Below are 15,029 nucleotides of genomic sequence, written 5' to 3' on the forward strand. Positions count from 1 at the left end.
ACATGTTATTAGTGTAGCCAGTGCTTTAAATGAGGAAACAATAGTGCAGATACTCATTTAAATTTGGCGAGTGGGCGGGCTAAAGGCAAGACATGCTAAGTTTATTGACTTAAACAAAACAGGTTAATTCGTTATACAAAACGAAAGTCAAACACAGTGATATTTTAACATTTCCTTATTTTGGAATATTTCTCTCTTTTCTCTCACACAAAAACACACACAAGCAGACAAACATAAGCAGACACTCACACAAAAGAATCAGGTGGGATTAAAGCCCTTTTAACCTCCTTACCTTCCATGGCTTTCCTCATTGGGCAGCCTCCATTCTTTTCAAAACAGCATGATGGCAAACACCCAGACATCATGCAAATGAGCCCACGCTGAATAGTTCAGCAGGGGCTCAGCTCAGGGCTATAAAAGTGATTTGGCTGTCAAAGAGACAGGCTAGCACCACTAGAGGCTAATGCGCCTACTCTTTCATGGGTATCGGTACTCTCCGCGGCAGTAGAGAAGTGCCGGTACTCAGAGTGATAAAAATAAGAAGTGCTGGTACTCAGTACCTATGTGTACCGGCCAATGCTTTAAATGGGGAACAAATAAGTGCAGGTACTCATCAATTTAAGCAGTGAATGGAGAAGGGGGCAATTGTGGGTGGGGCTGGAGGCAGGGCTTGGAGGCAGACATTTAATGGGAGCAATATTTTCTTGGTGCCAATTGTGCTTGATAAGAGCAGACCTTTTTCTGTATCTGTCGAGTATTTGGTTTTTCCTCCCATGTGCAAAAGGTTATGGTTATTATTTTGGGAATGTCATACCAATGCAGATTGTCTCTGAGCCTATGCACATATGAGACATAAAAGTCATGAATTTTCTCGTTGTGCACAACAGCTATTGTAGCCAATTTCACTAAGAAACCTGGATAACGATAGGCCTATTCCTTTTGCCACCCATTCTTTAGGGTACACTTTGCATCTTTATATCATTTTCCTCTCTGTTGCCTCCTCCGCTTTTCACACAGTAAACATCAAAACTGAAGTCACAGAACCAACCCAGAGGAAAGGGAACATTTTCAATCTGGTCTTTAACACAATGCAAACTACAATACTGTCTCAGCCATCATCTATTATACAACAGGCACCTTCTATGGTCAATCAAAACCATCCACAGCTCCTTCAATGGGAGCACAAGGTACCTAATGTGAGCAGTGGGCAAGTGAATTGATTACAGGGAACTAGAGTGGTGATGCATGTGATGAATGGCTTATATATAAATGGCTGAGATGAACGCAATGGGATGAGTTGAACTAGCATTTGTCAACGTGAAATGAAATGAACAATGAGAGGTACCAGGGTAAGCAAAGCAAGCACAGGGCAAATGTGCCTTCAACTGGCTGGGTCAGTTGAGAATTGTGAGGAGAGAAAGGAGGGGTCTGTTAAGGCAGGTTGAGTAAATCAAACATGGTGGGTCAGTACAGAGTGGAAGAGTCAAGCACATCTTGCATGATGTAAGAAAGGTGGGCAAGGAAAATACAGGATGGGTGCGTCCAGCACAGATGAGCACATGGTGGTCTAGATGATGACCGGTTGAGTAAAGCAAGTAATCTGGGTCTGTGGGAGAGGCAAGTACAACTTGCATAAAGCAAACAGAAGATATGCAAGGTATGTAAAGGCTGGATAAATCCAGCACATTGTTGGTACAGTGGGTCCCTAAAGATCAGGAGACCATAGGATTATAAAGTAGTTTTTGTAGCATGGACCAGGCCTCCTGTACATTTGAGAGGTGCAAAAGAAATGTTAGTACAATTTTCTAGCATTTGGGTGTTCCCTACAACTTTCCTCCAGATAGTACAAGCGTAGACATTGGGGGAAAAAACATTTTGGTTTCAGAAAAGAGCTTCATATGAAAGTTGCAAAAAACAAAGAAGGTACCACCCCTGCTTCTCTTCTTTCCAAAATAATGGATCACCAACAAAAGACTTTATGCGCGGTCTGGACTTTATGCGCGGCCTGACTTCCTCAAACAACAGAGACTCTGGCTGTAATACTGGCCCGGAATACAAAGACTGTGTTGCTTTTTTTACTAAATGTAATTAAAGCTTTGCTTTACTGCAATATGAAACACTGGCAAACTCACCTCTGTGTCTTAATTCCTCGCATTGAAAAACACATAAACAAATTAGAGAGGCCATCTATTGAATACTGTCACACTAGATCTCAAAACCCCGTCTGACATTATCAAACATTCTATAGTATATTTGTTTAGAGAGATGCTGGCCTGGTCTAAGAGAATTGTGTTTTTTCTTAGACTGGAGAGTCCTTTAAGGGGTATGAGTTCATCAGTTTTTAAAAAATAGGACAACACCCGCCTAATGCATAATCACAACTGTTCAAGATCACCTATGGTGTGAGAGGCTCAGTAAAGCCACAATGTTTTTAAAAAAGGTTTGAGGAAGTGCCTGAACAAGAAGACAGAATGTGAGGAGGCTACATCTGGACACACTCACACTAGTCATAAAGATTAAAGTCAGTACATATCATGAGTGTGCGTTATTTTGAAGACCATTCTTTTTCAAACCACTCATTTCCCTTTGTTTTTCTTGCCCATCTCCTTCTGCGTCTCAAAATCCATGATATTTTATTCAACACCTCTTTTTCAGTGCCAAGAAAACCTTTTTATTATCCACAGTCTGTTAAATCCTAGCATCCATGCTTGAACAACCCCCCAACCTCTTGCTTTCTCACCTGCAGTATTCATTGACTGCCTGTTCTCCTATGCTTGGGGGATCTTTATATTGTGTTCTGCGGGCCATTTGCCTCTCACCCTCAGTCTGGCAAACCCTGTAGTATGGACTTATGCTGCCTCTGGTTCATACAGACCCGGCTAGACTCCATTAGGTGGCTGTGAGTTCGTCTTCCCAGACTAAACACGCTTTTTCACACATACTCACCCATCACATAAAAAAAACTCACACACATTCACGACCACTCACACGCAATTTGACTCCGATGATTAGCTTGCACATTTACCTCATGTTAATAGCCAGAAATCCTGGACTCGAACTGGCCCTTCTGGACCTGTGGTGGACACCCCTTGTCCACAATAATCTCTCAAAAGTCAGAAAAAGTAATATTATTGGACAAAATAATAGGCATTCAAACATGAGACGAGGTTGTAGATTGCAAAACTGATGATGGAGTTCATGTTTTAATGGGCAACTAAACTAAAGACATTCAACCCTGATCTTAAGTGCATGGGAATTTAATTAATTGTTGATGGGTGGATATCACTGTGTTTGTAGAGTACTTGCTGCCCAACAGGGGCCTTTTGGTATTTTCAAATCTTTTGATCATAAAAAGGATTAAACCCACAACTGTAGAATTAGTTTTTCCTCTGAACCTCAAGTCTGTCTAAATTACTCCATCCCAAAGTTCTGTTACAGAAATATGAAGTGGATTACAAGTTTTCTTGCTTTAGCGCACTCTGCCTCTTGACAACTCAATGGAACAATTGGAGCTCGCATGTCACTTAACCATATTAATACTGCAATTTGGATGAGTATGTGCAACTTGTTAAATGGACACAGGTGGGCTGGGACAGGTAGAGACAGTAGTGTGCATGATGATGAACTGTCTGCCTGCCCTACAATGGAGTGCCCAACTGAATGATAATCGCCCAGTATATGGTAGCGGCAAGGTCGGATTGGGATCACAATTTGGGCCGCGAACCAACAAAAGAGTGGCCCACATTCCCGGATCACGCCTGTTCCTGAAACAGCAAATCTCTTTGTTCTCATTTTTTAACACGTTTGATAAATGATGTGTTTTAAAGTTTATAGAGCCAGAAATATCGGCGAAAATTAGAAGCACTACATTTTGGCCAGGCGTGCAAGGTGAAATAAAGTGGCCGCCACAACTCCTGATCTGGCTATGTTTCACACCTGGACAGTTTTTTTTTTTTACTGACATTACCAGTATTCGAATGTACTTGCCAGTATAGAAATGAAGAAAATTACCCTAAAGCTGGTAATTTCTCCTCTGATCGATATGCACTTTCAAGTTTAAGCAGTAAACATAAGGTAAAAGCAGTCAAAAATGTGGTGTATAGCTGCTTTAATGACACATGACTGATGGTTAAAACTTAAAAAAACTGTAGAAAAGCCATGTTGGAGAAATACAAACCTTTGTATTATTGTATAAATAATCCGCTCTCATTATTATGTTGCAGACTCTGAAAACATGAGCAACCAGAAGATTGTTTTTATGTTGTACTTTTATTTATGTAGGGTGAACTAGGCCCAAGAGCAGAGATTACATGAGCACCAGTAACATTACAGAAAATCAAATTCATTTTTATTTTAGGCCTTGGACAATTGTCATTTGCCCAGAATCACAGGATGTTGAGCTGAAGCTGGAACTCAAACCTATTTCCATAGTTCTTTATTCTGCAGCTCTGACTCTAACGTTACAGCCTCTCAATGTTCCTATTTGGGAAAGGTGCCTCACAGCGAAGCCTAGGCACACATATACCCCCCCAATACCCTACCCCACCTAGGTGTGAAAGACACTTGGGCCTAGGTGCTAACAACAGGCCCTCAGCGAGGCCAATTCACTTACTCTCCTCCTTTCCCAGCCAGCTATAGCCTCTGGGCGCTAGCTTGGATGGCGAGCAGTGGAGAAAAGCAGAGAGCTTCTGCTGCTCCACAGGAGCTGAGGTGATGGCACAACAGCCACATCACCTGCACCCAGCTGCACTCTCAATGCCTCACCTCAGTTCAACAGCATGGCAGGGGTGTTGAAAGCCGCTTCAGGGCGGAGGGAGGGGGCAAGATAAAGAATTGAGTGGCCCGAACAATACTGGCCTAGAGACGCTGCTGCAAACTTGCTGGGGCCACATTACAGTGACCTGGCAGGCAAGACAGTAAGGCTCTGTAGGCCGGTTGACAAAAAACGGCCCACAAGAGCCCCTTTGGGCACCGGCTCATCGCCCAATGCCTGACTTCCCAATCCAATGCTGGGTAGCATGTCATACACACCCCTCCCCCCCCCACCTCCCTTCAGACTGGTGCTGAGAGGTGCAGTCATCTCGGGAGTCACGCTGCAAAAGTAAATTAGATTTGTGCGGTAGGGGATAGGCCCTGTATCACACAGACCTACAGTTTGATTAACTGGGCAGGGTCTGATTGAGCCCTTCACGTTCATTCACAGACGGCCGCAGGGCATCAAAGACCCTAAACAGCCCTTAAGTGATTCAAGTCAGCCGCTGCGGGATTGCTCAGCAGCAGCTCCATTCAGAGGTGTAACACTGGCCTCTACCTCCATTCTGCCTTCTCTTTTTTGGCAGCAGTTCAGCAGAACACTTTCTGTGCAGCTGCACAGTCCCCAATGCCATCGAGCCTGTCTTGCCTGACTTTCCCCTAAGAGTACCGGTACTCTCCTTGGCGAAGGAAAAGTTCTGGTACTCAAAGGGAGAAAATTAAAAAGTGCCGGTACTCCGTACCGGTGAGTACCAGCCCATTTAAAGCACTGAGTGTAGCTCCACTTCTAAAATATTGTCGTGATATGCGGTTGTTAGCGTTTTTTAAAACTAGGCTTTATTATTCAATGAGTTGAGCACTCGCTCTGAGATCTAGGCACACATTTTCGATTCCCGGAAATATTGACCACACAGTTTATTCTTCCGAGGTCGATAAAGAGTGCCAACTTTATGTCATATTAATCATTGTTTATAAAATATATATTCTGTGCTACTTGAGGAAATTACTACTAGATTTGTATGCTGCGTAGTTGAGACCGCAATGGATGAATAACCAGGGCTTTAAGTGGGCCGGGTCTCACCGGTGCTGAGCACCGGCAGTGTTTTTAAAGGGGGTCTCGAAACGGGTCTCTATCGGGCTCTGTTTTGTGTGCTGTCTCAGGCGGTCCGTGTTTTTCCGGACTGCAGAGACAGCAAACTGCTGTCACTGCAGTCCGGAAAAAAGTGCCAGGGCACAAAACAGAGCCCGATAGAGACCCCTTTCGAGACAGCAGGCACAGCGATGTGCGTGTGCTCACACTGCCTACTTCTCACAAGTTGAGAAGTTACGGCATGACGTCATGCCAGGTAAGCGTTGTAGGGGAAGGGAATTCCTTTAAAAAGAGTCATTTTCCCTCTGGATTTCCCTTCTCTTTTTAGAAACTCAGGAGCAGCAACATTGTGGTGGTGTCACCAGGGCTTTAAGTGGAAGCTTTTCCAATATTATATACATGCCATAGTTGCTGCTCATTTATCTTATGCTACTTACAACCATTGACAAAGCCAATAGTCCTGACTTGTTGTAGGTATGATGTTACTTGTTGTATCACAAATCTGGATGCAATGACAGACACAGCAAAATACAAGTCGGGCGGCACACAATACTAAGCACAGATTTTTAACTCACTGTTTTTAAGCCATGCCCTTAATTACATTGGCCACGCCACTTTGAGAGACCCCCCCCCCCGAACTTTTTCCATCCCACTTAAAGCCCTGTGAATAACCGTAATAATACACTGGCCTCAGGCTGTTGGCTGGGGGCGTCAATGGTGCTTGGCCAGCAGGAGAAGGCATGCTGTAATGATGAACCTTCACTCATAAGTTATAAGCCTCTTTATTCAACTGAGGAGCTCTCCGTCAACCGCCTCCTCATCCGTCTACTGTCCGACTCTCCTATACCTAAGGAATCGAATCCTGGTGCAGGGGTGTGAAATTTAATAAAATATCTAGATGTCCATGGGGCAGATAGCTTCATAAATCTACTTGTTCTGTAACAAAATCCACTTGTCCCTTTGATGCCATGTAGTGTGGTGACAAATTATGGCAGCAATCTCATCATATAAGAGCTCTGATATAGCTTCTCTGATTAGGGCAGGGCTCATACCATGGTGGTGTTTGAATACTTGCAATTCCCTTATGTTGCCACGTTTCCGCAGATCTACATACTGGGGCTGAAGGTAGTTGTAAGCAATAGTTCCAGGGTTAGAATGCCCTTTTCAGTCAGTGCAAACCTACTAACTTGCATGTTTTAAGCGGTTTCAACAACCCTTCTCTAATCTTTTCCCATGCTGACAAATTTTGGAAATTTACTCCTGACAATGGCAGACGTAAACGGTCATCAACAGTTGGGGGGAAAAAAGTGGTTGGAGGTAAATTGAACTTGCAAACACTAAGATTTTCCCATGCACAAATCTACACATGCATATTTGCTCATGCTAAAATACAGTTCACAAATATATTCTAGGAGTACTATTTCTTGTCCTACTTCTGTAAATTCTTGGGAATTCACAAAAGCTGTATAGCTGCACTAAATGCAAGGACATATACCATGGGTGCACTTTTGAGACTTTCTTTAATACTTGGGTCCCAAATTTGGTCTGGCGTTGACCATGACCTTTTGCGTTTACTAAAATTCTGTCTTTCTCTCTGTATCGGTTGGCTTCACCGTGAGTGACTGCATTCTGCTCTTTCACAAGGAGCATATCGGCACACAAAGTAGTTTTGTTCAGTGCCAGTAACTACTGTGGCAGTGTGTGCTTTTTGAAACCAAAAAACATTTTCGTTTTTGCCAATGTTTGTTATAATGGTGAGGTCTTAGCAGCTCCCACACCAATAAGGCTTTACAAAAACCATGCCAAAACAAGTCACACATTGACAAACCTATGTAGCTGACCACCAATTTCAGACCTACTGGCTTTGCCAGTGCTTGTTTGGTTTTGTTTCCCATAATCTTATTGACTGATTTTTCCATTCTGTATATTTCCAGGAAATATTAGCATGCATCAACACATTACTAAATGATGCTGCAAAGAAATGGTACCTGAAATTTTACAGTAGTTTAGCGAAATGTTTTTTTTTCTGCTTTAATGAACATTTTTTTTAAAGCAAAGACTCATCAACCTTGCTTTCAAACTTCTGCAAATATTTGGATCAAATCAGAGAGCATTCTGGGAGCATTATACATAGCCTCATATTGGTAAACTTTGAAAACCTGTGTATACATTTTTATAGTGGAACCACTGTCAGTAGTGCAGTCAGAGCTTACAACATTTTCTTAGAGCGCTTCCCCTAATAATAAAGGCTTTCAATTAATGAACCATAAATACAAGTTTGAACAGCATTAACATATGGACAACCATATTACCTTAACTGCAGACAGTGCCCTTCCCTGATCCATAATGTGGTACTGCAAACTGGCAGCCAAAGGGTTTGTGCTGCAGGAGGTTTGGCCTACTTGTCCCAAAGACAAAATACACATGAAAACTCCTTGCCCTTGACCCCAAACAATATGTCCTGGGTGTTGGGATATAGGAATTCCACATCCCTGCTGGTGACAGAACTCCATTCCACAGAGATGCAAGCCACAACACACCACCTCCATTACAACTAAATTCATCAGTTTAAAAAACCAACTCTAAATCTACATTAAAACAATTGGCTGTATGTATGAATCATATAAGACCAAATGTAAGATGCAAAACAAAATGTACACCCAAAAAAATGCAACACCCATAAAAAACAATATAACATGCATATTGAACAATGTAAACCACTTACTTGTTATGTACAATAAAATCCTTTAACCGCTGAGGTGGTTTCTCCCCCCCCCCCCAATCAATTCTTTGCTCAGTAGTACCATGCATTTTATAACCAAATTAGTCCGTGGCAACTTGGATTTGACAACCATTCTCATGAACCAGATCAGCACCCGCGTTAGCACATGCATTTCCAGAATCATCACTCACTACTTCGCAATTAGACTTGGGATTACATACTTCGTCCTGTAACCATTCAAAATCCTCATCCTCACTCCACATTATTCTTCCACATTCCTTTAGATCTTATGGCAACCCTGCTGAGGTTCAATATCTTGCCATCCTTCAGCCTGACACCGTTCTGCTGTACCTCCAGGACTTCTTCAGGCTCATGAAACTGACTCTCTCCCTTCCGTACTTTAATGGGTTTCTTAATACGCACCCAATCCCCAACGTTGACGTGGATGCTTTGGGCACAATGTTTATCATTGTAATAAGCTGTAGTTTTGTCATACTTACTCAACAGTATGCTGCGAGCATCATCCAACAACTATTGTTCACCCCCCAGAACCAAATAACCAATCAGTATTGTATTTTGAACAATTTATTCCATAATGTATTTAGAGGTTTACATCCTCTTATCATAACAAATGGAGCCAAACCAGTACTATCATTACAAGTTACTAGATAAGCCCAGACCACCTTAAACAAATGAATAACCTAATCCTCCATTGAATTAATAGCAGATTGATTATTCCTTCGATAACATGGTTGAACCTCTCCTCTGTGCCATTTCCACTGGGATTGTATAACAATGTAGTTCTGTGTTTAATTCCATATTTCTCAAAATAAGATTTCGCCTTGCAAGATGTAAACTGCACACCATTGTCACTAAGCAAGGTAAATGGATTGCCTTCTGACATAAAGGTCTTATTTAAGAATTCTAACACAGAATCTGTATCAGCTACTGGAAGAAATGGGGGTCTCTAGTTGGCTAGTTGGTGCAAAGTGCAGCGGCATGCGGTGACCCGCAGTTCATTACGAGCAGTGGTTCGGGGGCGGCGTCAGATGGCGTTGTCGGTGAGACCAGGGTCGTGGTGCGAGATTAAGGCCGTGTTCGTCGCGGTGCTGGCAGGTCATGGTGCAAGCAGTGACGTAGTCGTGGCTGAAGTGCTGTCGTCGGCTGATGAACTCAAGTCGATGGTGCCTGCATTGGTAGGCCAAGGCTGCGGTGCGGGATGAGGGCGGTGCATCGTGTGACTTTATGAGCAGTGCCCTCGAACCACGGTGCAAACAGCGGCGTCGTTGGGGATACCAAGGCGTCGTCGTGAAGCGAGGCGGTGCGGAGTGCGGTGCCCACAGGTCGTGGTGCGAGCAGTGGCTCGGTGGCGGCGCCAGCAGGTGTCGTCGGTGAAACCAGGGTCGCGTTACGGCGGTGCCCTCTGCAGTGCCTTCAGGACACGGAGTTGACAGTGGCGTCGTAGACGTCGTCGGGTTGCCTTTCTCCTGTTGCAGCACAAAACACGCAGTCCCCAGTGCTGAGGGCAGAAGAGCTTGAAGTCTTTGCGGTTCCTGAGACATCTTGAATAGGGGCAAACTCTACCTCAAGCCCTTGGAGAAACTCACAAAGTAGATTGCAGAAAGTTCAGTCCAGTCCTTTCACTGCCCAAGACCTGTAGCAGCCACTGCAGGCCGACACAGCAAAGCACACAGCAAAGTGGTAGTTCCTCCTCACAGCTTCTCCGGCTCTTCTTCTTGGCAGTCTTCTTGGTCCAAACGAGTTTTAAAGTTCAGGGGTCTGGGTCCCAATATTTATATCCGAAAATCCTTTGATCTCTTAGGCAGAGAGTGTCTGTGCCCAGCCAGAACCAGTTCTGCCTTCTCTGGTGTGATTTCCTGGCAGGATGTGGAGACGGCATTGTCTGGGGCAGACCAGGTCTATTCAGTCCTTTCTTGACCCACCTAGACTATCTGGGGCTACTCCTGCTCCCCAGCCTTCTGTCATCCAAAACCCAGACAGGCAATCCACATTCCAGCAGAGGCACACGGGATAACTGAGCAAGAAAATACCTACTTTCTAAAAGTGGTATTTTCGAACACAGAATGTAAACATCACGTTCACTAAAAGATGCATCTTTAGATTCGGAGTTCAGGTATACTAAACTTTATTTTCCCACCTAATTCCCCGGGCCAGTTTTGTCTCTAAGATGTTATAAGCAATCTCCCCATTCTGCTCTAAGGGGTACAGGTAGCCTTGCGATAGTGAAAAACTAAATTGGCTGTAATTCACTACCAGGACATGCCACACACACCAGGGCATGTCCTGCCTTTCACCTACACTGCACCCTGCCCACATGGGTACCATTGGCCTACCTTAGGGGTGCCTGACATGTAAGAAAAAGGGAACGTTAGGGACTGGTAAGTGTGTCCAGTGGCCATGTCGACGTGACAGTTACAAATTGCGCGCAGACTCCGCATTGGCAGGTCCGAGTTACTTTTTCTGGGCTACTTACGTGTGTGGCACAATCAGTGCTGCAGACCCACAAGTAGCATTTGATTAACAGGCCCTGGCATACTCAGTGCACTTTACTAAGGACTGACTAGTAAATCAAATATCCAATCATGGAAACACCAATCCATAACGCAATTTACCACAGGAACACTTTCACAGCTACATTGACCACTGGCTAATTAGTAGACACATCTAACAACACAATGACATAAACTTGTAAACTGCTAATTGGCCCAATATATTGTAGCTGAGAACTGCCAATTGGACCCATTATATCAATGGCCTCACAATCCCAAGGAAACTTTGGAATCAAACCATCCCGCATTGGTGGACTGAAAGTGCCTAATGAATTGTCCGCCATAGAACACATTTTACAGTTCCTCGCAAAACAATTTCTTTACTGCAGCTTTCGTTCTGGTTTTTCTGAAATGACCTTCATGGCATAAGTCCATGATAACAGTACAGAACCTTTCAGGAGGTACAATTCTGTCACCTCTCAGTAAAAATCCATTGTCCTCAGGTCATTCTAACCTGGTTTCCCAAAAGGGTTTGCATATTCACATAAGCTGGCCTTTTTAGGCCATCCATTTTGAATGAAAGACATTACCGCTTGCAATAAAAAATAATTCTCATATTCTGAAACCCATTTACTCGTCTTAATGGCTGACAGCCCATTATCATGCACTAATGCAACTTTTTTTGTGTTGTATTTTATTATTACATATTCAAACTCTTGGACACAGAAAATGAAGTAGGATTGTACATACACTCTTCTGGGTTACATTCACATAATTGGTACAAACATGTAATATGCTGCCATAGATTTGACACATTGATCCTACGAATAACAATCATACACTACAAACTTTAAATGGGGTAATAAAGGGGAGGGTAGGGGGGAAATATGGAGGGGAGTATGTATGCGCCTGTATAATTCTGCTTTCTTGCCTCCTCCCCTACCGGTCTGGATGAAAACTACCACCCTACCTCATCTCGCGCTCCACTTCCCCTTGTCCCCCAAGGATGCTTGGAGATGGGTATGGGTTAAATGGATAGTGCCTCATTCACCACTTGAGGGGCGCACCGAAGAGTAAGGTCAGGGAGTGCGCGGTGGGGGGGACATGGGAAAGGTGCCGATTGGCCCTGGTGAGGGAGCACTGACAAAATACGAGGGCTATGATAGTTTGGCAGCATGTCAGTCTAACCCTGTGGCCATGTGGCAGCACTGGAGTGTACGTTTGTGGAAATTAGCCTTTTTAGGGGCCCACCGGTGCAGGGGTTCACCCTTATCTGTCCACTGGTTTTTTAAACCAACAAAGTAGAGATTGGCACGGAAGCTGGAATATCAAATAACACGTTTATTAATCTCTCATGAGTGGGACTACATCAATACAGCAACCTTGGGGCGCTTTAGGAGGTAGTCCATAGAATACAGAACCCATGGTGCTTATATACCCAGTTTACAGCTGAGTAAGCATGGAGACTCAAATGGGAGGTACAGGCATACACAGGAATAGCTATTGACTATCATGGGCATGCAAATATTACTTTAGTCAGCAAAGTGGGAGGGGAGGCAGAACTGCGTACATCAGTCGAAATAGCCTTACAGTTACACTCTAAGACATGTGCATTCTAGCAGCTATAGGCCTTTCTGAGCTTACACAGTGCTCTGGCTCAGTACTGAAGGAGTTAACTGCAGTTGATGACTCAAGCAGAATAGAAAGGCAAGCAACAGTGAAGGCGGGAGAATCACATGGCTAACAAAAATGGATGTTGAATAAGAAGATATATTGAGAATTACCCAAATATATCAAAGGGGTCTCAGGGAAATGTATTTAAACGACCACTAGATTTCTAATCCCTGAATCTCCTATAAACTGTAACAACAACCAGGAAACCTAGGGTAAAAAAAACAGGAACAATACAAGAAAAAGCTAGTCGAGTACTTTATCATTTGTAATAAATCCCATCCGCCACCATATTAGTAGCCCACATCATCTGGGATTAGATAGCCCTTGCTGAGCCCTCAAGAGAATCAGGGCTACAGACTAAATAGGCAAACCAAGCCCATCCATCTAAGGTATGGTGTCTGACCTCATGTTTTGATATGGATATCTTCTATGTAAGTGGTGGTGATGGAAAGCAGTGCGAATGAAAAGTGAAATGATAAAATCTACTAGGACAGAAAAAATGTTTTAATAGTATCTGTCCGAGCGACAAGATTAAAACCAGTGCAGAAGCAGTTTTGAAAAAATAACTGCTCAAGTTCAACAGGGGAGGGTCTACATGTTTCAGCCTTGAGATTAAATGATAATCAGGCTTTCGTCAGGACCTATAAGAACTCGTGCTACTGCTGTATATGTAGTGTGATCCAAAGAAATCAAAAAGTAAATTATATAACCTTCTTAAAGTAAGGATTTTCCAAACACTCTCCTTGAATTTCTCAGGAGTATTCTTCAAAATCCCAAAGTAAGAGCAAAATACTCAGTCTAAATAATTATGTATACAGTCCTGCTTAATCATTATTGTCCAAGTGAAATCAATTTTGCAGCTGTAACACCTATTGAATGTGCTACTGGAAACATTTGGAATTGTCAATCTGCCAATTTCCATTCATTCAATAGAAAAAACAAAACACACGCTTACCCGTCCAAGTACGGGAGCACTCTTCACCTCACCTGGCATCCGCTCAGAAAAATGAGGCCACGCTCTATGTAAAGACAAATGGGTATGAGATGAATTTCAAAACACAAACCCTAATGTCTTTTGTATTTTATATTTTAAAACCACATCGCAAACTTTTCAAAATAGCGTCATGCCAAAGTGGCTATCTAACTAGTTGTCTTACCATTCAGCAAAAACTGTTAGTAATTAGAATGGACAGTGACGACATGTCTCAGAAGTGTCTATCTCTCTAGCCCACTAGTATGTCAAAAGACCTCAGATGTTACTCTTTCTTTGTCCATAAGGTTCTTGTATATAAAAACCTCTGAATTATATGAATATGCTTAATCATAAGCGTCTCCAATATCCTTCTAGGAGATTAACAATGCTCATTATGAGGTGAGTATGTTGCTTACACCCCATACTGATAACTTAATATAGACACAGAAGGAGATACACGGCCACTCCATTATCAAGAATAAGTGTATTATCATACCCTGAATCAGCACTACCTCTCGTGTTACTACCGGTAGTGGCAAAATCTCACTGCCTCATTCTTTCCTAAGGAAAGGAGCATGGAAGTTTGTAGTAATCAAGTCCAGGCTGATTGTGATGTTTCAAGAGGATTTATTCAAGTTGGTTACAGATGAGTAGTACAGCAGTATTCAACCCCACCAGGAGCAGCCAGCCAGGCGCTCAGCCCTTCTCCAACTGTGTAATTCATACACCAACATTCTATTTTACATCATCTCTAGAGTGTTCCACTGGTGGAGCAGTGGATGACATGTAACGCATAATATATTGTAATTTAACAAGGGTACCCCTAAATTAGATTTCCTATCCTAGGGTTTTAAAGCAAAAAATTTTTTGAACAAAACTATATAGGAAACAATTCAACAAAGGTAATGCACAAACAATCAAACACTTCAGTTTTGATTCCCTATTGGTTGAATACGACAATTAATACACATATTTTTTTCATTAACTCATTTTATTTCTTACTTTCTTATTCTCATCTTTATATATATGTGTATAGCTCTTCTTTATACATATTCTGTATCAAAATCATTATGTCATATCGTATTCGTGTAGACAATTGTGATTCTACTATACAATAAAATACCAACAGGAGACACAAAAACAATGTAAAACAAAAAAACAACACAGGAAATAATCATTGGTTATGGCTAATGCTTGACTCTACGCGCGTTTCGGCGATCAGCCTTCTTCAGGTGGCCATAATTCTGATACCTCCTACAATAAGAGAAACAAACTATAATTGTCTGTACATACCATAACAAACTAAAG

The 15,029-nt window shown here is 42.7% G+C and overlaps 1 protein-coding gene across 3 annotated transcripts in view; it reads left to right on the top strand.

Annotated features, from left to right (window-relative positions):
• PIBF1 (progesterone immunomodulatory binding factor 1) overlaps positions 1–15,029 on the top strand; it is an 848,309-nt gene that overhangs the window by 875 nt on the left and 832,405 nt on the right. The window lies entirely within an intron of this gene.

Source organism: Triturus cristatus, chromosome 8 (genome assembly GCF_964204655.1).
Source record: "Triturus cristatus chromosome 8, aTriCri1.1, whole genome shotgun sequence".
Taxonomy (NCBI): Eukaryota; Metazoa; Chordata; class Amphibia; order Caudata; family Salamandridae; genus Triturus; species Triturus cristatus.